The sequence below is a fragment of the Leucopleurus acutus genome (genome assembly GCF_964270905.1).
Source record: "Leucopleurus acutus genome assembly, chromosome: 16".
Taxonomy (NCBI): Eukaryota; Metazoa; Chordata; class Mammalia; order Artiodactyla; family Delphinidae; genus Leucopleurus; species Leucopleurus acutus.
Window position 1 is genome coordinate 51,880,437 of NC_139158.1, and position 25,308 is coordinate 51,905,744.

Consider the following 25,308-nt stretch of genomic DNA (forward strand, 5'->3'; position numbering starts at 1 on the left):
CTAGGTCTGACCATGTGACCACATACTGGCCAATGAAATATAAATGGAAGTGTTCTATGGAATTTCCAGGAAGGCTGCAGAAACTGAGGGAGCTGCCTCCACTAAGAGGCCTCCCTTCTGTTGCCCATCTGGACTGCAGACATGGTGGCCAAAACTAAACTGGCCTCAGAGTGACCTTGAAAATGGAAGCCACAGGATTAGGATGAGACAGAAAGATAGGAACCTGGACTCTTGACAATACTGTGAAATCACAGAGGGCCTAACTCTGAATATTTTTGCATGAATTTTCACTGTTATATTATACTTTATGTCACAGTCACTTTACATTTTTGCTATAGATGGCCCAAACTATCCTAACTGATATATCCAAGAAATAGAGATCCTCAGAATACACTTTTAGAAATCCCTGACCTTACAGCTTCCTAGACTTCTCATTAGTGCCATACACCCAATTTTGAAAAAGTATTTTTTTCTACAGAAAAAGAGGCATTACTTCTATTCAGATATAAAGAAATGTGACCTAACTTGCTCTACTCCAACAACAATGGACACCCACTTTCCTAAACACCCACCTTGCTTGTGGGGCTTTAGATGATTATAATAATCATTTACTGATGAAAAGCAGAGAGCCAAATATTAGGAAGTAAAACTACCTAGTGAATTCTGCCCATGCACTTACCCCCCTCCCCGACCCTGCCCTGCTCACTGCATCACTCAGTGAATGAAAACGTACCTGGCTTCCCATCATGACTTTCCCACGTGGCTCCTCCTTAAACATCCAATTACAAAGAAATTTATTTGTTTCAGCTTTTTCCTCAGGGAAATCCAGAAATTAAATCACTTCGCCAACAAGGCCAGGAAAACAAATCATTTGTGTTGTGGCTGAGCCATAAGGCTCGCTTCTTAAACACAAGCAGAGTCTGCCCAGCTTTGCTCTCACAGAGCCATTTGGGAGACGAATTTTATGGCAGCAGCTGAAATGTTTCTACCAAAACAACACCTACACTGTGCTAGAGTTATTTTCAGAGGAGAAGGTTTCCCCTACTGCTGTTTAAATTGTGAAAATGTGTAGTTGAAAGCGTAGGCGCATGTGAGTCTGGGGCTGCAGCCCTGGTGGGGGAACTTAGCTGCCACTCCTTGAATGGGTGACCTTGGGCAGATCATTTAACCTCCTTGACCTCGGGTCCTCACCATTAAGTGGTACTCTTAGCACCCAGAGAGTTGTCCTGAGAACTGATGAGATAATTCATGCTTAGCCCCGTGTCTACATGATAAGTGTTCAAAAAGCAAGGGCTGTATTAATGCCTATCGAATTTGATGCTAAATACCTGAATACCTCAGAAAATAAAGATATAAGAACCTATGGGGGACTCCCCTGGTGGCGCAGTGGTTAAGAATCCGCCTGCCAATGCAGGGTACATGGGTTTGAGCCCTGGTCCAAGAAGATCCCACAGGCCGCAGAGCAACTGGGCCCATGTGCCACAAGTACTGAGCCTGTGCTCTAGAGCCTGTGAGCCACAACTACTGAAGCCTGCACACCTAGAGCCCGTGCTCCACAACAAGAGGAGCCACCACAATGAGAAGCCCGTGCACCGCAACATAGTAGCCCACACTCTCCGCAACTAGAGAAAAGCCCACACGCAGCAACGAAGAACCAATGCAGCCAAAAATAAATAAATAAATATTATTAAAAAAAAAAAAAGAACCTATGGGTAAGCCATATTTAAAGGTACCACATTAACATTAGTATAAAAATATAAATGTGTTTAATAGTGTATGTGCAGAAGCCACAGCACCTTATTTACCCACAAGCCACTTATGCAGGTTTTCCTGGACTCTCTAGGATGGGGTCATGGACAGGAAGTCAGGAAAAACTCTCCAAATACCTAACTAGGTATCATAAAGTCCACTTATTGGACTTCTATATTTAATCCATCAATAATGATACTTACTATCGTTGAGACTTCACCAAGTACTAGGCACCAAACAACACACTTCTCACGGATTAGCCATTTATCTTTCACAACTGCACACACAGAAACGTGTGGTGGACACTGTGATGCAATGACCAGACCACTCCGGGGACTGAAGAACTGATTCCCCTGCTACTCCGAGAGCTGCTCCGCCCAAGGTCAAGCACCATCCCCTGTCAGCGGCCTCCAGCAGTCAACATCAGTGAATAAAGGCCCGACCCGCTTTAGAGCTCCCTGCGGGGTTGACTGAGGCTGCTGTTAAGACTGCATCGCAGCCCAGCTCCTCCCCCTGCCCAATCTCACATCCCTCCTTTCCCCTCCATAGGTGTTGCCCTTAAGAGACAGCATGGGTACTGCAATTACTTTCATCTTTCAGATGAAAAGAGTGAGTCTCAGAAAGGTTAAGAAAGTTGCCCAGTCACACAGCTAATGAGTGGTCTGGCTGGGATTGGAACCCATACATTGTGCTGCCAGAGCCCAGGCTCTAGATTATTCTGCTCTAGTGCTCAGTCAGGTTTGCATATTTACGTCCAATAAAGTAAACTGGTTAAGCTGGCTGGTGTCCTCAGAGTAGATGGCAAGAAGCAAATTAGAATGAGAGACAGCTGCAAGAGAAGGCAACCTCTGTTATCCGTCAAAACAATCCGAAAACAGAAACTACTCCAGATCTTTCAAGTCAAGAGCATGGTTACAGAGTGATGGAATGGCTGAGAGGCCACAGAGGGAACAGGGAGGCAGCCCAGAGACCAGCACCTGTGGAGAACTGCTAGCTTGCCTAAGCAGGACGGATGATGGAAGGAAGAGGTGTTGTCAGAGCCCAGAGACTGGGGACAACCAGCAAGACTAGAACAGGATAGGCTGCTGTGGAAAAAGAAGAAGTTTGGTGGGAGCAGAAGCTATGGAAGAGACACAGCTGTTCCTAGAGATACCAAAGAAAGCAGAAAGGGGCCCGGAGAGATACCCTTACATCTCCCCTTGGACACCAGAGGGCAAGAGAGCCTGGGAAATATGGTTCCTTGCAACATGGAGCGGAACAGGAAACAGTCAAGAATGGATCTGAGAACAAATCTATCTGAGCAGCCCCAAAATACAGCTAATCAACTGACAATAAGGAAGTATGGAGAAACACTCTGAAAATAAAATACAAGAATTTAAAAAGTCGGACTTCCCTAGCGGTCCAGTAGTTAGGACTCCACGCTCCCACTGCAGGGGGCCTGGGTTCCATCCATCCCTGGTGGGGGAACAAAGATCCCACAAGCCTTGTGGCACCGCCAAAAAAAAAAAAGAATTTAAAAAGTATGTCTGTCAAAACTCAGTTTGATGGCAAGTAGTCCAACATACTCCAGCAGTCCTTAAGCAAACACAAATAATAACAATAGAAAATGCCTTTCACTACATGGGTCTTTACAAAGCACGTTGCTGTATTACCACCCAGTTCAATAACTGATGTCTAAATGGGTGCGAAGCTTCCGTTGTTTTCTGTTTAGTAAATCAGGGGAATATACGTAATATTTGTGGAAGTATTTCCATCATAAAAATATCTAGTTTATTTGATAATGCTTAACTGGGTAAAATTTCATGAGCAAAATTTGATTTATATAGAATAAATTGTTCCCCACCCCTGTCGGCTAAATTAGGTGTTCACGTAGCTCCTATTCTGGAAGGCTAGATCTGCCTTCATGATTCTATCGGCTGTTTGACAAAGCAGGAGCTAGAACACAAATTCTTTCCTCTCTTCTCGGAAGTCCTCTGCAGCAGAAAGCCTTGGGAGTGTGGAGGGAGCAGAGGAGAGAAAACCCCGAAAACAAAAACATGTCACCAAGGATTTCCCATCAGTGCTTGCTTCAGCAGCACAGATACTAAAACGAGAACAATACAAAGGTTAGCATGGCCCCTGTGCAAAGACCACGTGCCAATTTGTGAAGCAGTCCTCATTTTGCTTTCCTTTTCTAATGTTCACAGGTGGGGAAACAAAGGCTGTAGTAAGGGAAATGACTTACCCAACCGAGGGCCCTTCCCACTTCAAACCACACCCCACTTTTCCTCCGAAAAAAAAACTCCAGTCACAGTATTCAGCAACTCAGTTTTTAACTACCTACTTTGTCCTTCCAAAGACATCTATCATCTATTTTAAAAATTACTTTTATTATAGTCCCTCCAGAAGGAATGTGATTTGTTCACATACAATGATTGCAAACACAATTTCAGTCCCTTCCACCACCTCCCCTTCACCCCAAACACAGTTTCTTTGAGGTTATTAAAAGCCAATGAGATTAAAGGAACATCTGGGTTCCAGGCTCAGCTTGGCTTCTAGCTAGCTGAGTAGTTTTAGGCTGGCCGGTTAACCTCTCTGAGTCTCTGTTTATTCATTTCCAACATAATGCAACTAGAACTAGAATCATTTCAGCCCTGAAATGATTCCACAGAAAGATAATAGAAGTCCTGTGGGGAACCAGATGAACACTCTCTCACTTGACCTGGGCCAGGCATCTATCTGTGAGATTGCTTATCAGAACTAAAAGTACAGTCTGTGGCCATGGCATAGTGAAAAGTCTGACCTCATTCCTCATTCTCAGTTGACTGTGATCTCAACAGGCAATTCTCAAGTTGGGTTCCAGGGTCTGACTGCAAACAGAGCCTGAGTCTCCTCCTTCCCTGTATCTACATTCTGCTATGTAACCTTGCAGTGTCCTCCTACTCTGACTGGCCGTGTGACTCCCTTGACCAATGAGATATTAACACGATACAAGAAAGTGCTGAAAAATACACGCACTGCTGGCTTCGCTCTCATTCTTGCTCCTCTGTCACGGCCAGGAGAACAGGCTAGGTCTAGCGTGCCTCAGAATGAAAGCCATATATAGCAGAGACAAGTGACCCCCAGTCTTCCTAGCTAAAGCTATCCTAGATCATTCAACAGCCAGCTGAACTCCCGGACATGTGAGCAAACCCAGCCCAGATCAGAAGAGCTGCCTGCCCAATCCACACCTGACCAGAAACAGACATGTGAGTGAGATTAGCTGGAATCAGCCAAGTCCAGATCAAGATCAGCTGAACCCCCTAAACTTGCAAGCTGAATACATTTTTATTATTGTATTCCACTGAGATGTTATAGTTGCTTGTTACGCAGCATTACTGTGGCAATAGATAACAAGCTCTCAGCCAGACTATAATGACTGTTTCCAGAGTGAAGCTTCCTTAGTGGTGAAATAAGTGTGGCACACGCTACATGCCTTAATCATAAAGGTTCACAACAGACGTGAATGCTTTCAAGGCTCTAAGAAGTCCCACAGTAAAGAAGTTTAACTTTGTCTAACTCATGTTTTCCTTAACCTATTTTACCAGGGACCCCCAAGTATGATTCACTAATCAAATTCTCCCCCAACCTTAGATCCCAAGTCTGGGTCGAGCCTCTACCCAATCTTTTTGGGGTGAAGCCATGTATTTTGTTGTCTCTTCCAAGGTACTTAGTGGACTCTTCAAAAACAAATAAACAAAACAAAAAACTTAAAAGTATTTTGAAACTATGAAAGCTTATATTGTTTATAACCCAAGTCTAATTATAAATAAAGGGGAATATTCTGCAAATATCCAAAACCCATACATAGCCTCAGTCTAATTCCAACTTGCTCTATTAAAACTTGAAGAAAGCCTAAGACTGACCTTGCCATTCCCTCCTTAACATTCTTGAAAGGCAACCCACTGCAATCCTCTTGTTGTGGTTCACAGCCTTTGATGATCAGGGCCTTTGATGACCCATCTCCTCTCCCGCTATTTTTCCTTCCCTCCATCTCCTTCCTAACCTATTACTACTCTCTGGTCTACATGCTACCCATGCTCAACTACTTTCAATTCCATCAAATGGCCATGAGCTACACTCTCCAGAATTTGGTCCTATTTGATGTGAACGTGAATTATGCAGCTTTGAAATAATATATTAAAAACATTAATATGGTCTCACATTAATTTGAATCAATGTTAAATCCACCCAAAATGTTAAAATTCTTCAAGAATTGTAGTTTCGAAGCTGGCCCAGACGAGGGAACGCTAAACTCTGTTTACGGAGTGGCCACAGGATGGCGCCATATTAGCTGATAAAAGGAAATATCCACCATCTTTTGTCAGAATTATTCTTCAATTAGGGAAGTTCTGAATTTGCAAGGACGTCAGAAACACAGCTCTTCTTCTGGAAACTCTTCTTCACCTCTTAACCATACCCAAGACCAAACACAGTGTTCATCCAGCTAAACTTCAATTCACCCTTCCTGTATCAGTTGAGACAGTACTTCTTCCCTGAAACTTTCCCTGAAACCCCTAAAAACAGGTGATAACATCCTCCCATGATTGAATTTGCCTGATTTTAACATTTTTCCCCTATAAATGCCTATAATTAGGTCTACTCTCCTTCATGGGAGAGATCCTAGCTTGCCTGGTTCATAGTATATGATCAGTGAATATAAATAAGATGGGTTCATGTGTGGACAGACGGAATGGATGGATAGATGATGGATGAATGCGTATATGGACGGATGGGTGGATGTATGGATGGATGAGTGGATGTATGGATGGATGGGTGGATGTATGGATGGATGGATAGTTGGACAGATGTATGTATGGATGGATGGATGGATAGATGGATAGGTGGATGGATGGAGGGATGGAGAAATCAACAAACAGGATGGGCCACTGAATAAAACATGACTGATTTTTGCTGTATATTCTCTCCTTATCCCCTCCCCTGTCCAACATTAAGGAAAGATAATTACAAACACTAGGTAACAGCAGAGGAAAAAGAACCTTGATAATCTTATCAGTTGGATAAGAGAGATCATTATGAATTTAGAATTAAAACACAGACTTTTTGAAGTGAGGGCACTTGTCAAAAATACAACAGACAATCAGGAAAAAAATGGTAGGACACAATAGTGTCTTTCTTTTCCTAATCAAAGAAACTCTACTGAAAATACACCTTTTATTTTTTGGATATAAACATTTTAACTCATTTGTTCAAAGTGAAGGACTCTCTCCAAGAACTGTGCTATGTAATGAATGTGACCTCTTCGATGGAAAAGATAAAGATGTAGGAAGGACTTTAGAGCTCCATGGGGTCAGATTTCCTGCTTCTCATCACAAAACTCACCAGAGAAATATTTTTGTTTCTCATTCACTTTCACCTTGGACACCAAAGTTCACTGTCTTGGTTACCCCATGAGTTGTCCTTTTCAATTAGGACAGAACTGAGTTCAAACACAGATAAGACAATTTAAAACCAAAAAAGGCTTGTTTCTGATGTTTCTTCTCGCATGCCTTTTGACCCCAGACCAAACACCCAGTATATCTCTGGCACTTTTAGGCAGAGATAGGAAAATAGCTCTGCCATTGACTTAAACATCCTGCCAAAAGATGCGAGGCAATAGCCTTAAGGAATGTCACATGGACGATCATTGGGATATGTGTGTGTACAGCCTCGTTCTCTAGGCTTTAATTTTATTTGAGCTTTATTTTGACTCTTTATAGACAGTGCATTTGAAAACAAGGGCTGTACAGTGTTTTCACCAGCCAGAAAAACCCCAAACAATTTTCTATGGATTGTTTTAACCCTCGAGTTAAGCAAAGGCATTATCTGCTGCTGCTGTTCTCCAAGTTGCTGTGTGCTCTATTTCCCTACTGTCTGAACTCCCTTAAAAAGCCCCACCTAAAAATATAAATAAGAACCTGGCCCTTTAGTCATATCATCAACAAACCACATGAATGTTGGCAGCAGGGGACACCATCACTGGTCCTCCCAAATCTCAACCTTCAAGATGTGGTAACAGCCCAGCTTCTTGGAGCTGCTCTGTCCTTCAGAAGCTTGTTAAACTTTCAAGAACTCATTCGGGTCTCCTACAGCCTATTTTTCTGCATGCATTCCTTCCAAAGACATATGCATCCCCTGGGAAGAGATGAAAGTGATACCAAATAAAACAAAAGCAAACTTCAGAGGGATCTCTCAAGTAAATGTTCCCAAATAAAGAACAATTTCTGCACATTGTTCTTCCCTTTCTCTCTTTAACCCCCCTCAGTCTCTTAAGGTTGTTTATTTATTTATAAAAAGCACCCACCAGGTAACAAAATCAAGATCCCTTTTGCGGAAGGAAGCCCAGGCAGCTGTTTCCCAGAGACCATGAATTATCGTCACCAGGTCTCCCAGAGGCACAACTGAATCCACCCTGTACTTCTTGCCGATGCTGTTCCTTACTTGGCCATGAACAGTTGCAGTCAGCCCCAGCAGTCTCTGCACCCTGTATAGTATAATCTCCTAAAACATCAGCTGAGAGTTTAGGGGCCAAATTTTAAAATAGCATCCAATTAATAATCCTAGTAATAATGAAAGAATTGCCAAACTGCTATGTTAATTCTGAAGCACAAGTGGAAGTTCAGCTAAATGAAGTGCAACTATTCCCCCACACCCCTCCCCACATCACCATTTAAAGGTTCCATTTAGTAATGGAAATTTCTGGAACTAGATAATGCAACATGTTAGCATTTTTACTTTTTAGGTTCTATTCACTTATTCAACATTTACTGAGTGCTGACTATCCCTGGATATGAAGATAAAAATTATTGACAGCTGATCTCAAAGATGTCACAAAAATGCCACTCGAAAGAGAAGCTGCTAACAGACTTTTGTTCATTCACCTAACAAGTGATCACTGAGTCCCTGGTGCTGTGCAGGCACTGAGGCTGCCATGGTGAGTGATACAGACAGAAATCCCTGCTCTCATGGAACCTCCCTTCTGGAGAGGCAGACTGGCACACAGATAAGTAAACAGTCTGGGTATTAGAAGACACTAAAGGCTGTAGAGGGAAAAGGGTAAAGTAGGGCAGCAGGCCCAGAGTGAAAGTCAGGGGGATGGCCATGTTAAACAGGAGGGTAAAGAAAGGCCCAACTGGCAAAGATTGGAAGGAGGCGAGGGAACAAGTCCTACACACACTGGGAAGAAGAGTGTTCCAAGCAAAGGGAGAACGCGCAAAGGTCCTGGGGGCAGTGTGCCTATGTGTGTGAGGAGCAGCAATTGGCAAGCGTGGCAGCACAGAGTGAGTGAGGGAAAGCGGTGACCGATGAAGGGGCTGGGTCAGGCCCCAAAGGCCCTTTGAAGGGCTTCAGCTTATGTTCTGAATGAGGTAGGAAGCCACTGCAGGCCAGAAGCAGAGCCACAGGATCTGACTTACACGCAAAGGATCACCTGGTCTGCTGTGTGGAGCAGAGACTGCAGGTGGCTGAGGACATAAGCAAGACCAGCCAGATGGCCACTGCAGCACTTGGGCAGAGGACAGTGGTGAGTGGACCAGAGGTAGTGAGGAAGGTGATATAAACTGGTAAACTGGGGATGTTTTCTATACCAACAAATAACTTATTGATCGACTACATGTCTGTATTTGAAGGTTATACAGGTTCGTTATTTTCCTACTTAAATGCCCAGTAAAACTCCAAATTTGTGTTCATTGGGTTTATTTAGTTCACCAGGTTCTGATGATGCGTTAATTTATATCCCCAGCCTTTATCTTTCTACCGACCCCCAGTTATCCACCATTGCTTTAAGATACCTCATTCCTCTGGTCCACTCCACCTTGGCATCCATTCCCAACCTTGGTCCTGGTGATCGTGAACTAAGTTTCCATTCACCCAGGCTTCATATCCCTTTGTTTCTTCCTTTGTCTTCTCCACTGTGAATCCAGACATGGAACTACCAGTTCTTCCTCTGAACTCTATATTTTTGGTAAGAGTACAGTACTATCCGTTTTTTATTTTATTGAAGTGTAGTTGATTTACAATGTTTCAGGTGTACTGCAAAGTGCTTCAGTTATACATACATATATATGTGTGTATACAGATGTGTGTATGTGTGTATATATATATTCTTTTTCAGATTCTTTTTGATTGTAGGTTATTACAAGATGTTGAATATAGTCCCCTGTGCTTTACAGTAGGTCCTTGTTATCTATTTTATACATAGTAGTATACTATAGTATATATAGTATCTGCTAATCCCAAACTCCTAATTTATCCCTCTCTCCTTTTCCCCTTTGATAAGCATAAGGTTTTTTCTATGTCTGTGAATCTGTTTCTGTTTTGTAAATAAGTTGATTTGTATCACTTTTTGTAGATTTCACATATAAGTGATATCATACAATGTTTGTCTTTCTTTTTCTGACTTATTTCACTTAGTATGATAATCTCTAGGTCCATCGATATTGGTGCAAATGACATTATTTCATCCTTTTTTATGCCTGAGTAATATTCCCCTATATATATTCCCCTATATATATTCCCCTATATATATTCCCCTATATATATATATATATATATATATATATATATATATATACCACATCTTCTTTATCCATTCATCCGTTGATGGACATTAGGTTTCTTCCATGTCTTGGCTATTGTGAATAGTGCTGCTATGAACACTGGGGTACATGTATCTTTTTGAATTAGAGTTTTCTTCTTTTCTGGATATATGCCCAGGAGTGGGATTGGTGGATCATATGGTAGTTCTATTTTTAGTTTTTTAAGGAACCTCCATACTGTTCTCCATAGTGGCTGTGCCAATTTACATTCCCACCAGCAGTGCAGGAGGTGAACCCTATTTTGTACACTTCCCTCCCTCTCAGTTTCTCCTGCCACCATTGTGGTGTCAACCACTACAACCTTCCAGGCAGTCTCAATGGCTCCAACGTCTCTCTCATCAAAACCCCCTTGCTAATTGTGATCGAAATAACATTCTGAAAGTAAAGGTTTTATGATGTGACTTCCTCTGCTTGCAAGCATTCAGCACCTGCAACTTGGCCTCCAAGGGTCTCACCCAAAGGCTAGGGGTCTCTTCATAGCCCTCCATTCTCCAACTTCTCATCCCTACCCTACAAGGCCTTCACTCCCTCTGGAGTGTGAAAAGGGCCTTCTTGCTTTTTCTCTCACTTTAACTTTCACACATGGGGCTTTCCCAGCCTGTAAGGCCCTTTCTCTCTCTCCCTTCTGTGCAAACTTTCCTAAATCAACTCATCCATGGGGACTAGCTCAAATTATGCTCCCCCTATAAAAACACACCGTAACTACCCCAGCCCCTATTCAGGTCAGGTCCTATTATGGCCCTCTTTATCTGACTCTCTCATTATTAGGACCTCATGACACAGGTGCATGCCATATTTCCTGGGTAGGTACAAACTTCATGGTCATGGACCAACTTGTATTTCTTTACACCTGCCACTGAGATACAAAATTCAATACATATTTACTGAATTAAATTATTTCAGTGAAATAGATTAACTGAAACAATGTCACCTTCCATCTTAGTCTCTGAAAGTGTGGGATTGAAAACCTCCAGAATTCAAAAGGATACAGAATCTTTGAATAAAACAGAATCTGAGTTATTTCTTACTCTATCTTTCTATTTCTCTTCTGCCATTTTTATTCTTTGGCTCACTTTGTTTTTAGATAGTGTGCAACAGAAGTATTGGACAAAAAGTTACGGCTGGGGTTATCTCGAGATTATGCTCCCAGCATATCACATCCCAAATTGTAATCTAACCAATATTTGACTTACAAACAAGACACTGGCCTAATGGGAGAGTAAGCAGGAACCGAATGCACAGCTCTGGCCCCACAAAGTTTGGCCATCACTGAGATCTCTGAGTACAGAACTGGGGCCACATGGTGCTAGAAGCAAAAAGAAAAAGAAGTTGGCTTTTCACCAGGCACTTATCAATCAATTTCCAGGCAGGAATTCCTGCTACATTTCAGAAACTACCACACAGCCTCCACTAGCATGCCTTAACAGTAGGACTTCACTGACTCCTAAATCACCATGGTGGGGGGCAGGGGGCACTCCCTGAGAAATGCTGTCCTTGTAGTCCCCAAAACAGGCTGCTCTTAACTTCTCTCATCAAGACAAAGATTCTCTCCACTTACTCCTTCTTCAAGGCAACTACCTCCAATTTTTAATTCATGCAAACAAGTAGTTGCCAGCACCCAACCTGAGCCACTCACAGTCACTGATGCCCTGAGGACAGACACGTGCCTTTGTCTCTAAAGCCCAGTGGGAGGCAGATGGCGATCAAGCAGACACACAGGTACACAATTACAAACTCTGATTAGTGTGATGAAGGAAACTGAGATGGAACAGGGCATGAGACTTAATCCAAAGGGTTCCACACTCCTCTGAGGAAGTGACACTTGAGCTGAGATTTGAAGAGTAAGTTAGAAGCTAAGTGACAGATGGGGAGAGAGAAGAGAGGCTTCTTGTCCAGGGCCATGGAAGGACAGAGGGCAGGAGGGAGAACAGTGCACAGGAGTAACTTAAAAAACAAAACAAAGCAGGGAGGGGATGACTCAAGGAGTCAGAAGGCAGGTCAAGTAGAGCTTTGGGGAACATAGAAAGAAAAGAACTCTCTAGCTTCGGAGGGATGGGCAGGACCTGAGAATTCCTTCAAATGCCCCTAATGCTCTCATGTGCCATTGCCTACTCAGACCGCAGTACCCGTGACATAACCCATCCTACCTCAGCCCTTCAAAGAAAATCCTCAGTAGCACAAGGCTTGGCCCTCTCAACCCATCGATGACTGGACAGCCAGCAACCAATATGAGTGTCTCTTGGAAGCATCTGAACTTGGGAGCATTTGAACCTGGGAGCTCTGCAGACACAGAGGCTATATAGCCAGTTCGTGATGAACACTGAACTAAAAAGCTTCCATGCAGTAGGGCCTGAGGGACATGTTGGGCATATTGAGTCCCATACAAAAGAAAAAGTATTTGTAAATTGTTCATCACTCTTCCCAAGTCTATTCCCCCTCTCTGGGAAGCTAGCCCTGTGACTGCTTTGACCAATAGAACGCAGTGGGAATGGTCACCCAGGACTTCTGAATCCTGGCCTTCAGGGCTCTGGAAACTTCTGCTTTTGCACATATGTAACGATCCCTCTTGTCATCCGGCCCCCAGGCTGAGAGAAGCCCAAGCCACGTGGACAGGGGCCTCATGGAAGAGCACGCAGGTGCTCCATTGGCATCCCAGCTGGGCTCCATTCTACAGCCAGCATCAACTGCCTGCCACGTGGGAGTGTCAGGTTGAATATTCGACTCATTTGAGCCCCCAGATAACTAAAGCCCCAGCAACACCATGTGGAGCAGAAGACACACCCAGCTGAGCCCAGTCAGACTCCTGAGGGATACTAAATGGTAGTGGTTGTTTTAAGCCAATAAGTTTTGAGGTAGTTAAAGCAAGAGATAACTAAAGCAGAAATAGAGCAAGGTAGCAAATAAAATCAGGAAAGAATAAAGCAGAGATGCAGCCCCTGCATGACAGGGGAGTTCAAGCTTAATTCTGGGCCTTCCCACTCTAGTTCCATGACACTTGATCAGACTTTGTTCCTGTCTCTGTAATCCACAAATCTAAACTTCTTGACATTAAATGGCCTTTAACATGACCAGCTTAAGGGCTTTCTGTTCGTAAAGGCTTTAGCTATAATACCCCCGTATTACAGTCACCGTTTTGTTCATGCCTCTGCAGAGGAATTCTTATTTATCAGTGCCCCATGAAGTAACCAGCACTCATTACTGCTTCACTGTCTACAACTATGGAATTGATAAAACAGTCTTCACCAATTCCCTGCCTTGGGATATCAAGATTACTAATCCTAAAGGTTTAGGGACAAGAATACTTAGAAGGAATAAGGCTCAAGTATCTCTTATAGCAGGGGTGTCAGATATGTTCTACTAAATGGGTGATCGTGAAATATGGATGCTAACATAATCATTAGTAATTGAAAAGGTGATCCACCATATTTCCATATTTTAGGTAATTCTAAAGTGATACAAGGTAATTCTGTCATGATAAATTTGGTGTAAGGGAGCACAAATCTGAGCAAAGGTACGTATTGATAGAAGACACCAATGGCTCTATCTCCCTCCTTTGAGACGCTCATGAATTAGAAACATGCATTGCTCAGTATTTAGAACATGTGCTCCATGAGGTCTAGCCATATGTTAACACCCAAAGATTCTTAACTACGTTGTTTTTGTTTTGTCTTCATCCCTAATATGTTTAGAGTATATGTGCCATCTATATTATTTTAAGTGATTAGATTACTATTCTATCCCTTGGTCTCAAGTCCAGGCACTCCTCCAAAGGCTACCAGCATTTTGGCCAAATCATCATATGCCTCATTGATTCTCCAACCCACGAGGAAATTCCATACCTTCTTCCATACCATCTCCCCTTCTCTCCTTGGGAATCTCACTATCATGCTTCAAGACTCAACTCAATGTCACTGGTTCTATGAAGCATTATCAGACACTCCCAAGCTTAACTACACCCTCACTGAGATACACATAATACTTTGTAGACGCCTATACTACTTAAAATATTTATCATAATTATTTGTTTGAACGTCTATTTTCCCAACTACATCGTGATTTCCCTGAAAGCAGTGATCAAATACTATTCATTACTGACTCCATGGTGCTTAGCAAAGGGCCGGAATCACAGGAGGCCCTCTGTAAACATGTACAGACTGAGTGCTTTCTGTTGCTATAGTGCCTTACTCCAAGCTGCTTGAAATGCCTTTCACACCAGCTTTTTAAAAAAATTTCCAAAAAGTGGATTATAAACCATTAGAGGGATGAGGAATAGAAGGAATTAGGAGGAAATGACTTATTTATCTAACATTAAAATACACGAGGGGTCGCAGGGCAGAGGGAAGAGCAGGCGGGCGGGCGGGAGGCACTGTCTCCAGAAGCGGAGGAAGGAGCTGCGAGCAGCCGCCGAGAGGCCGCGGAGCCCGCGACGACCGAGCCGACGAGTAGCCGCCGCGCCTATGGCGGCCCCCAAGGACACCCACGAGGACCACCTCACCTCCGCCGAGAATGCTGACGAGTCCAACCATGACCCCCAGTTTTTGCTAATATTTTCTCTTCCCGAGCAAGAAATTAAAACGCTGGAAAAAGATGAAGAGGAATTTTTTAAAATGCGGGCCAAGCTGTTTCGGTTCGCTTCGGAGAATGACCTCCCGGGGTGGAAGGAGAGGGGCACCGGCGACATCAAGCTGCTGAAGCACGAGGAGAAGGGGACCATCCGCCTCCTCAGGCGCAGGGACAAGGCCCTCAAGATCTGCGCCAACCACTGCATCACGCCGGTGATGGAGCTGAAGCCGTACGCAGGCAGCGACAGCGCCTGGGTCTGGAATACCCACGCCGACTTCGCCGACGAGTGCCCCAAGCAGGAGCCATTAACGCGGAGAATGCGCAGAAATTCAAAACGAAGTTTGAAGAATGCAGGAGAGAGGCTGAAGAGAAAGAAAAGAAAGGATCTGGCAAAAATGAGAGTGCCGAGAAAGTAGCTGAGAAGCTAAGAAGCTCTTTAGGTGAAAGAGGGCAAGGAGCCCGAGGACGAGACCAAGGAGGCGCAATGGGTCCTGTCCCGTTGTGTCCTTTGTCCCTGTCTTTTCCCTTTTTCTTTTTTTTTTAATTTGCCCTGCCCCTTCTTTTTGGTTTGTTTTTATTCTGTTTTGTTTTCACAAAGGACTTTATATAAAGAACTGACTTCCAGCAACAACAAAAGTACATGAGAGAAATCTCTGGAATTCCAGATGGGTAGATCCACTTCACCCTTCTGTTTCTATGAATTACCTATTATTCCATCTGATAGAGTCAGATACATTATAATTAACTGCATACATGGTCCTAATAAGGCAGAGCTTCTGATTTTCAAGTCACTACTCAGAGGAGACCAAACAAAAAAGTTCACCAATTAAAACGTAAGGCAGCCCTCCAAAAAGTCTTCTTTAATAAGCACCACTTCTTTTGTTAATGCATCCTACCTGCTGAGTGTCCTTAGGGCTCAAGTACAATTTACACTTCATTATCTTATATCTTCACACCGTCTCCAGCTGTTTCATCTCATCCAATTCTGTCTGGAGAGCAAACTCTTCAAAATGGTGTCTCAGCCAAGGTCCCAGCAGGAGACAGATGGAACACACACAGGAGACAGCTGAGGGCATTTAATAAGGGATTATTTACCAGGTGTGGGCAGGGCTTGAGGAAGACAACCAGGGAATCTGAAGAGCCCTAGGCCAGAGGGGCAGGAAGACAGAGCCACCTGAACACAGTGAAAGTGCTGTGGCTACAGGAGGGGTTGCCGGACAGACTCTGTGGCTTCCGGGAGGACGACAGAGACAACCATCAGCCCAGTGTCAAGAAGAAACCTGGGGGGATAGAGGCTGACCTCCTGTTCCTCCTCCATCCAATCTTCTGCTCTAGCATCCCACTTCCTGAATCCGTCCAGACGCCTGAGGGCAAGGAAGCCCATCAACGCAGCATCTAATGCTCCATCTGCAGACATGAGCACATGCAGAAGGTGGAGCGCAGATCAGGAGGGCCAAACAGAGACTATCCAACACTGACGGTATCACAGGCAGTACCTACTTCTCAGCCCCACCTACCCCCTACTAGAGCACTAGGCGCGCAGATGGTAAGAACAGAAAAGAGCCAAGACGGGATGTTTGTCGGAATCGCACTGTGTGTAGGAACCTCCACTTACACCCATTTCCGTTTCCCTGTGAGCCTGCAGACGTGACCCCTCCACAGCCCCTCGGCACTCAGCTCCCACACACACTGACGAGGCCTTACTCTAGGACCCGAGACTCTGATGGTGGGCTTTTCATCAAGTGCCTACAAGTAAGACCTCCAACAAATAGCCCAGCTCTTCACCCCTGCAGAAGACTACTGTGAAGCCTATTCTACACCGCCTCCAAAACACAGTGCTCTGCAGACAGCACTCCGTTGCCCCCAGTGGGATCAACCTGGGGTCCACACACCCTATATTGGCTGCATTTCCTTCCTTATCTCACATCCCCACTCCCCTACTTGTGCTTCCTGGGACCGTCTGACAAGTAAGCTATTTGCACCCCAACCCTCATCTCAGGCCAGCTTTGGGAGAAGACAATCCACAACCCATGCCTCTGAAAACAGACTTATGAAGAATGTGTGAGAGTGTGGGCACATGTGCATGTGTGGTACTGGCCCTGCCTGTGGTTACTCTGCACCCAGGGAAAAATGTACTGAACTTGAAGTCAAACAATGTGACTTCTAAGTCTCCGACTTGGCCTTGAACTTGCTCTGTGAACCTTAGCAAATAGCAACCTCCCCAGGCCTTGATTTCCTCATCTGTCCAATGAACTCAGATAAGAGGACCTATAAGTTTCTCATCCAGCTTTAAAGTTTGCTAAAAATTTTCAGCAGTAAAAGGGACATAAATCATACAGCCCAACAGTGGACTGACACAAAATTCCACTCTTTGGTGTGTTTTCTTAAAGTTAGGTAATTCAGAAAAAGCAAAAAGCACTTTTGTATTACCATAAAAAAACTTTTATTTTTTAAATTTATTTTATTGAGGTATCGTTGATTTACAATGTGTTAGTTTCTGATGTACAGCAAAGTTATTCAGTTACACATACATAAGAAAATAACTTTTAGAAATTAAGAACTGAACCTATCAACCAAATGGCCATTAGATACTAATTTAAGTCAAATTTCCTAGCTTTGACAGCATACGTATAGTCAATTATTCTTAAACTTATAAATCTTGTATAAACATCTATTGACCATCGTCTTACTCCATTATGGGAAAAACCTATAAAAAATCAAGACTGGAAATTTTGTATAAAGTAAGCACCTCAAGAAATGGAGACCTGCTTTATAGTTGTGGTTCTGCCAAAACTTTGTCTCACTGAGCAAATCATTTCACTTCCTCATTCCCCACACCCAGTAGCACCTCCAAGAGGGGGACCTAGGGTCCTTCCATAAGCAATGATCAACTGGTGAATTAAAGAAGGGCCCTCAGCTTTAGTTTTATTAAATGGAAAAAAAAGGCATAATAGGGTTACACTATCTATACCATCTCAACAAACTCTTCCTACTCTAACGTTCCCTCTTGAAATGAAACAGAATATAGTGACCTAAAATTCTGCACCTCAGAATGATTCTATTCTTCTCTTAAAGCTATTGCCTCTGCCCAGAGTGGCCACACTAGAGCAGTGCTTACCTACTTAGTGGCAGAAGCCACTGGATCCCAAATTCCATAAACTGAATATTAAGGGAAAAAACAAACACAAAAGTGCAGTGCTGGGCATGCAGTGCCATGGAATGAATGTTGTTTCTAGCTCTCATATTTAAGATAATGGCAAAAATCAGTCCAACCACTGGTCATGAGCAACACCGTTCTGACAGGTGATCAAGACCTTGTCTCAGTAATATCTGGAAACATATGACAAGCAAACAAAATGCCTGGAAGCAGGGTAGAAGGGAGCAGAGGAGGACATGGAGGGAGGAAGATGATAAGACAGCATTCAAAGGCTCTTTCAGGACTTCCATGCTGGCACAGTGGTTAAGAATCTGCCTGCCAATGCAGGGACACAGGTTTGAGGCCTGGTCCAGGAAGATCCCACATGCCATGGAGCAACTAAGCCCGTGTGCCACAACTACTGAGCCTGCACTCTAGAGCCTGTGAGCTACAACTACTGAGCCCACGTGCCACAACTAATGAAGCCCGTGAGCCTAGAGCCTGTGCTCTGCAACAAGAGAAGCCACTGCAATGAGAAGCACACCACAAAGAGTAGCACCCTGCTCGCCACAACTAGAGAAAGCCCGCGTGCAGCAACAAAGACCCAATGCAGCCAAAAATAAGTAAATAAAATAAATAATCTTTTTAAAAATAAAATATATAAGGAACTCAAATAACTCAGTAACAAAAAATAACCAGACTTTAAAAAAGAAAAAAAAAAAGAAAGGCTCTTTCACTTCTTTTTCTTACCCAGCATATTCATAACAAATGCACCATCTGTAATAAAACGCAGAACCGGGCTTCCCCGGTGGCGCAGTGGTTGAGAGTCCGCCTGCCGATGCAGGGGACACGGGTTCGTGCCCCGGTCCGGGAAGATCCCACATGCCGTGGAGTGGCTGGGCCCGTGAGCCATGTCCGCTGAGCCTGTGCATCCGGAGCCTGTGCTCCGCAACGGGAGAGGCCACAACAGTGAGAGGCCCGCGTACCGCAAAAAAAAAAAAAGTGCAGAACCTGAGAGTACAGTAAGCCTTTTAGAAGGACTATTAGGACGATGGAGGGGTCTTCCTAGTTTTTCTCTTAGGCACAAAGAATTCAGAGTTTGTGGGTATGGGAAACAGAAGAGGGAGGATACAAACCAAAAGGAAAGTTCTAATTTTGCATCTTTGTGGGCAGACTATCTAATAAATGGTTTCCTTCCAATTTCCTCCAACACGAAGAATGGTCAGCTGCTTCTCTATGATATTTCATATGAGTTTCAAGGTAAAGGAGGAAAGGAGCAGTTTCAAGAAGGAAGAGGAAAGAAGAAAATGAAGTTACACAATGTCAATTACTAAAAAGTTAGATATTAAATTATCTTACAGCCAATATAAATTTAAACAAAGTTATAAATACTAATTTATTATTTATACAAAAATTGTTAAGAAATATTAAATTACCAAAAAGAAAATTATTAAATTACTTTGGAAATATTAGCATGAAGAGCTATAATCTACCTAATTGTCTACATCAGTGATTCTCAAAGATAACAGATTTACCTAGAAAACTTTCAGAAATTATGAAGCCTAGGATATACCAAAAACCAATTATATCAACATCTCTGGGGGGCTGGACAACCAACGACAGTATTTTTTGAAGCTGTACAGGTGACAGTGACAGGCATACAAGTTTGAGAACAACTGTTCTACATCATGCTGAGTTAATGTTGATGTAACTTAAGGCAAAAGACAGGGGCTTGAATCAATCCTTCACTTCTCTAAAACCTTCCCTTCCCTGGTTCTTACAGGTGGGCATCTGGGGCACAAAGCTTCATCTCCCCACTCCTCACATGCCTGAGGTTACCTCTCTTCTCCCTCAAGCCACCTGAAATCAGATACTGATGCCTGTTATGGGGCTTATGGGGCAAAGAAGCCTGAGGAAGATCCCCTGGGAAGTGCAGTGACATTGAAATCATGTGCAGTGGGAACTGGTGACCACAGTGCCTTTGCAGGAAGGAGTCACACCCGCTAGCAAAGAAAACTTGCTGAGGGTGAGCCATGTACTGTTCTCAACGTGTGCAGCTCCACCCTCTTTTTCACTGGTTTTATTCAAACATTCATTCATTCACCCAAATGTTTACTAGACATGTGGTTTGGTCCTAGCTCACCTTGAATTCACAGCTTGAAGGGAAAACAGATTTCAAAAAGTAACTGCAATTCAGCGTAGTTAGAAAAATGGAAGTGAGCAGAGTCATAGTAATAAAATACACAAAGAACAAATTACCCCTGGGGAAAGGGTTTTCCAGACTGCGGGAAAGAGTCACAAGGTGAGAAGATATGAAAACAGAAATCTATTTAGTACTGCATATGGAAAATGCACAAGCGATAAAAGGTCAGAGGTCAGTGTGAAGTCAGAAAGGGCACAACTATTTTGGCCTTACCCTAGAGCCAGTGACCACACTACTGACATTTTGGGCTGGATAATTCCTTATTGTGGGGGCCTGTCCTGTGACTGTGGGATGTTTAGCAGCATCCCTGGCCTCTCCTCCCTAGATAATAGCAACACCTAACACCCCCAATACAGTCATTAATGTCTCTAGACATTGCCAGATGTTCCCCAGAAGCAAAATCACCCTTAATTGAGACCCACCGTCCTAGAGGCAGTGTGGACCTACTGCATAGGCAGAACAAAGTCAGAAATTTGCCTTTTAGAAAAAGCAGTCTGACAGCAGTATGGAGAATGGAGTGAGGGGACATAAACTATAAATCCAGCACGTGAACCTGCAGATTTGTGTGCACATTTATAACCACTTTTATAAGGATATCAGAGAGTCCACCCTCTCAGTGGACCTACTTTATACAATAGACTTTCAAAGAAGAATCAAGTGAAGTTTTTTTGTTATGTTAACTGTTGTTACAATATGAAAGCTTCCCAAAGTTAGCCTCTGGGTGGTGGGATTCTGGGTGATGGCTATTTTCTTTATACTTTTCAGTATCTTCCACAACCTGAATGAATAAAAGAGCAATTACTTTTCAAGGTAACTTCCTCAGGTATACCCTTCGTGGAAATAAAAATACTGCATGCATAATACTCAGCTGCAATGGTGGAAGAAAGGATCCCACAATATCTAACTCACACACACATGCACACACACACACGAACACACACACACACACATACATACACACATATACATGCACATGCATGCCTACCCTTGCTCACTGTACTTCTGAAGACATCACAGCATCACAGCATTATGAAATGCAGTTTTCTACAAACCAAATGGACAAGGTATCTTTGCAGAATAATGTCCCTTTGCACACACTTTTTTGAAGTAGGGCATAATTTCCATTATCTATTGCTACGTAACTAACCACTGCAAAACTTAGTGACTTAAAACAGCAATAATTGATTATTTCTTACAATTCACTGGGTTGGCTGGGCTCAGCTGAGCAGTTCTATTCCACGTGGTGTAGCTGAGGTCACTCCATAGGCTGCATTCAGTCAGAAGCTTGACTGGGGCTGGAACATTCAAGATGGCTCTCATCCTTCAAGGTCTCTCTCTCTCTCCACATGGCCGATCAGTTAAGAGTCTAGCCTAAGCTTTTCTATAGCACCAAGGGTGGCTTCCAAGAAGGAGCATTCCCAGAGGACAAGCCCTAATGTGCCAGTACTTACCAAGCCTCTGCTTGCATCATGCTTGCTAGTGTCCCTTTGACCAAAGCAAGCTGTATGGTCAAGTCTAAAGTCAATGAGGAGGGGAATATACAAGGGCCTGAGTGATGGGAGGCAGAGTTCACTGGGGCCACCAAGGTATCAGTCTTCCACAGTTGAAACAGGCTTTCCTTGTAGACCACGTCTTTTTGGCCCAGACCTTCTGAACATCAACAGATTTATTAAAAACCAATGATTGTAGACATGAAATGATCCATACCAAATTAAAACTGAAGCTACCACACCTTCGTGCCTTCCTTAAGCCAGCTCTCAGTACAGAAATAGAAATCATTCAATCTCATCATTTCATAAGAAAAAGGCATTTCAGAGGAAAATCCTATTTTTTATTCCCTAAAGGACAGAAATACCAATGATGAAAGATTCCCTCACTAAAGATTAAGTACTAGTCTTCAGGTGAATTTGAAGATTTCATTTTTATAATACACTCACTGGACTAAAACAAACTATCCAAGTCTACTGTCAATTCCCTTCTTCCCAATTTTCCTCTTAGAGGAATCAATCTCTTCTGAAGAACCAGGTACAATCTAGGTACAAAACTTAGTTTTCATTGAAGACTAAGAAAAATCACACATCAATTGCCATATGTAAAAATTATAATGTGCTTTAAACTAGTAGAAGGTTGCTTCAAGATTGTTTAATGTATACTGTTACATTATTTTACTATTTTGGCACACCGGGATTATGAAAATGCATGCTCCAGAGGGGAGAGGCATCTCCATCATGACAACTTTCTAGTAGAGCAGTAAAATCAACCCCAAAGTGGCAGGGATGCCCAGGAAAATACTGGGTGTCCCCTGGAATGGGTTTATCTTGTGGGTGGGGGCCCTGTTTTCCAAATGACCTACCTTCAGATATGACCAATGAGGAGGGCGTTTCTGATTCTAATCTCACAGAGGAAGGATGCCCATACCAGGGTGAGTGAAGACTGAACAGAGCTCCTAAATGAATCTGATGAGTTTGAAACAATAGCAAATTTGAAAGATTAATTTCGGCCATTCATTATTAAGAGAGGTCAGAAGATGCAGAACTAGTAGAAAACCTATTTAATAAGAATTACAAATAAAAAGTATTTGCAGGCCATTTTCAAATAGCTCTAATCAATTTTTAGTGAATTTGGTGCAAGAACAGCACATAGAATTGTGCCAAGCTCAGTATTTGTCAAATGAATAAAATATAACCCAATGGAAAAATGGCCTTGGAAGTCTAGCCCAATAGTTTTCCACATGTTCTTGATAAAAATGGTGGAGGGCAAGAGAGGTGGAGGAGGCAAGGAGCTGACTACTGCTTTATACCTTGGGCTTTCACGTGAATAAAGTTACTTCTACTATTAAAAAAAAAAAATTCTACTACTACTACTACTGATCTATCCCAACATCCCTTTTTTATGAATAAAAAAACAGAGATCCAGAGTAGTGAAACCACTAAACCAAGGTCAGACACAAAGAGTGGCAGTGTCACAACTAGATCTCAGGTCCAGAGAGAAATATAACATATATGGTCAATCCCCAGTATTGCAAATTCAGCTACTCGTAGCACTTTGGTGGTCCTTAGTGGACATGTGCAGAGAGGCAAAAAATTTGAGCCACTGATGCACACGATTCCAGCTGAGGTCAAACAAAGCTCTGCTCTACCTTCTTGATTCAGCTCTCATACCGTAAACAAGTGTTCTTTCTACAGTCTATGTAGTGGCATAGTTTTCGAAATTTTGTGCTTTTTGTTGATGATTTCACTCTTTAAAAGGCCCTGAGCATCATGCTGAAGTGCTGTCTAGTGCTCCTAAGCTCAAGAAGGCTGTGATGTGCTTTACCGAGAAAATATACGTGTTAGACAAGCTTCATTCAGACATGAGTTTTAGTGCTGCGGGCCGTGAATTCAATGTCAATGAATCAACAATACATATTAAGTACGATTTCTTTTAAACAAGGTTATATATTGATCAGCTGATCAAAATGTGACCAGAGGCTCATGGGAACCTATCCCCGCAAGTCCACTAAGAGCAATGGCTCTGTATTCACTAAGTCAACGTTCATGGAGACTTTATGGAACATAACTATTGTAAATGAGATCAACTGCGCAACCGACACCTCTTTAATTGTTATTACCGAGGGCCTTGAACAATGGCTACTAGCACTCTTGAACCAGACACCGGTAAAATACCATAGATAAAAGTTCCTCCTGTGCCCCCTGAGCACTTTGGTTTTTCTCATAACCAATGACATGAGCTTTAAAAATTATATGGGAATTTTAACATTTTTCACTTATTTGGAAATTGACTATTATGCAGATTATCACATCATTTGATAGCCAAAGAATCAGGAAAGGAAATATCCTAGAAGTCATCTAGTCCAGGAATCACTAACCTGAGTTCCATGGACCACCCAACAGGTCCACAGATATAACCCAAGGCTCCATAAACTGGGATGGTAAAAATAATTACATGATTATTTTCACTCAACTCTAACTGAAGTATGGCATTTCCTCTAATTATAAATATAAATCACAAACCACAGGGGTATTAACACCACCTATGACTTGGTTTTCAATATAAATTCCAGATATTTTCTTATCACATTAGAATTATTTCAGATATTACAAAATATCACTTGTGTTCATCAATAATTCAAAATTACAGTAGCTATTATGCCACTTAATGTGGCAATAAGATGTACACATATTATCATGCCACAGATGTATTTACTATTTTTATATCTTTATTTCAATGTAATAGTTTCCTTTGTAGTTCTGTGTATTTCATTTGATGCATTTAAAAAGTTATTTAGAGAAGGGGTTCCTAGAGGCTTCACCGAACTGCCAAAGGGGTGCATAAGAACCCCCAAACCACTTCTCTTATCCCACAGATAAACATGACCTAGAGAAGGAAAGTGGCTTTTAAGGTTCCACCACTGGTTAGAAGCAAATCCAGGCCTGAAGCCTCACAATACCCAACGTGGGGCTCTCTGTGCTATGCTGAGCTGCTTAGCTATTAAATCAGTAGCGTAAAAACTGGGGCTCCTTATCCCCCAAAGTTTGGCCAATGGATAAGTGAGCCCTGAGATTAAATTACATCAATGTGAAGAAAAAGAGAAGCATGTATCCCCAGGGGGAAAATGGTGAGGGTTTCATAATCCATACATGAGTCCCTCATGGCCTCTCCAAGATTCACACCCCACCCCTTGGGGAATCATGGATGCCCCACCCCCAACGGAGGCGAATCACTGTGGTGAAGAGCCAGTGTCTCTGGTGTGATTGTGTGTCCCTCTGTATGTTGATGCAGGATGACATTTCCCTCCATCACCCCACAAGCATCCTCCACACCAGCCACAACTGTGTGCTGTACACCAAGCCTGCTGAGTTCTTTCCCACCTACTAACACAGTTCCCTCTGCCCACGATGGCCCCCTGCCTTCTCTCCCTGGCAAACCCCTTCTCATCCTCTAATACCCAATTACAGGTCATCTTCTTCCTCTATTTTTGCCAGGTAATTACACTTGTCTCAATACTAGACTATGAGCTTTGTGAAGATGGACAGGAGAAG

General features: G+C 42.9%; 1 pseudogene across 1 annotated transcript; it reads left to right on the plus strand.

The window, feature by feature from the left end:
* The first annotated feature begins 14,821 nt into the window (after window positions 1–14,821).
* On the plus strand, window positions 14,822–23,693 carry LOC309973510 (ran-specific GTPase-activating protein-like; annotated as a pseudogene). The gene is made up of 2 exons: window positions 14,822–15,367; window positions 23,515–23,693. The product of its transcript is annotated as a ran-specific GTPase-activating protein-like (transcript).
* The last annotated feature ends 1,615 nt before the right edge of the window (window positions 23,694–25,308 follow it).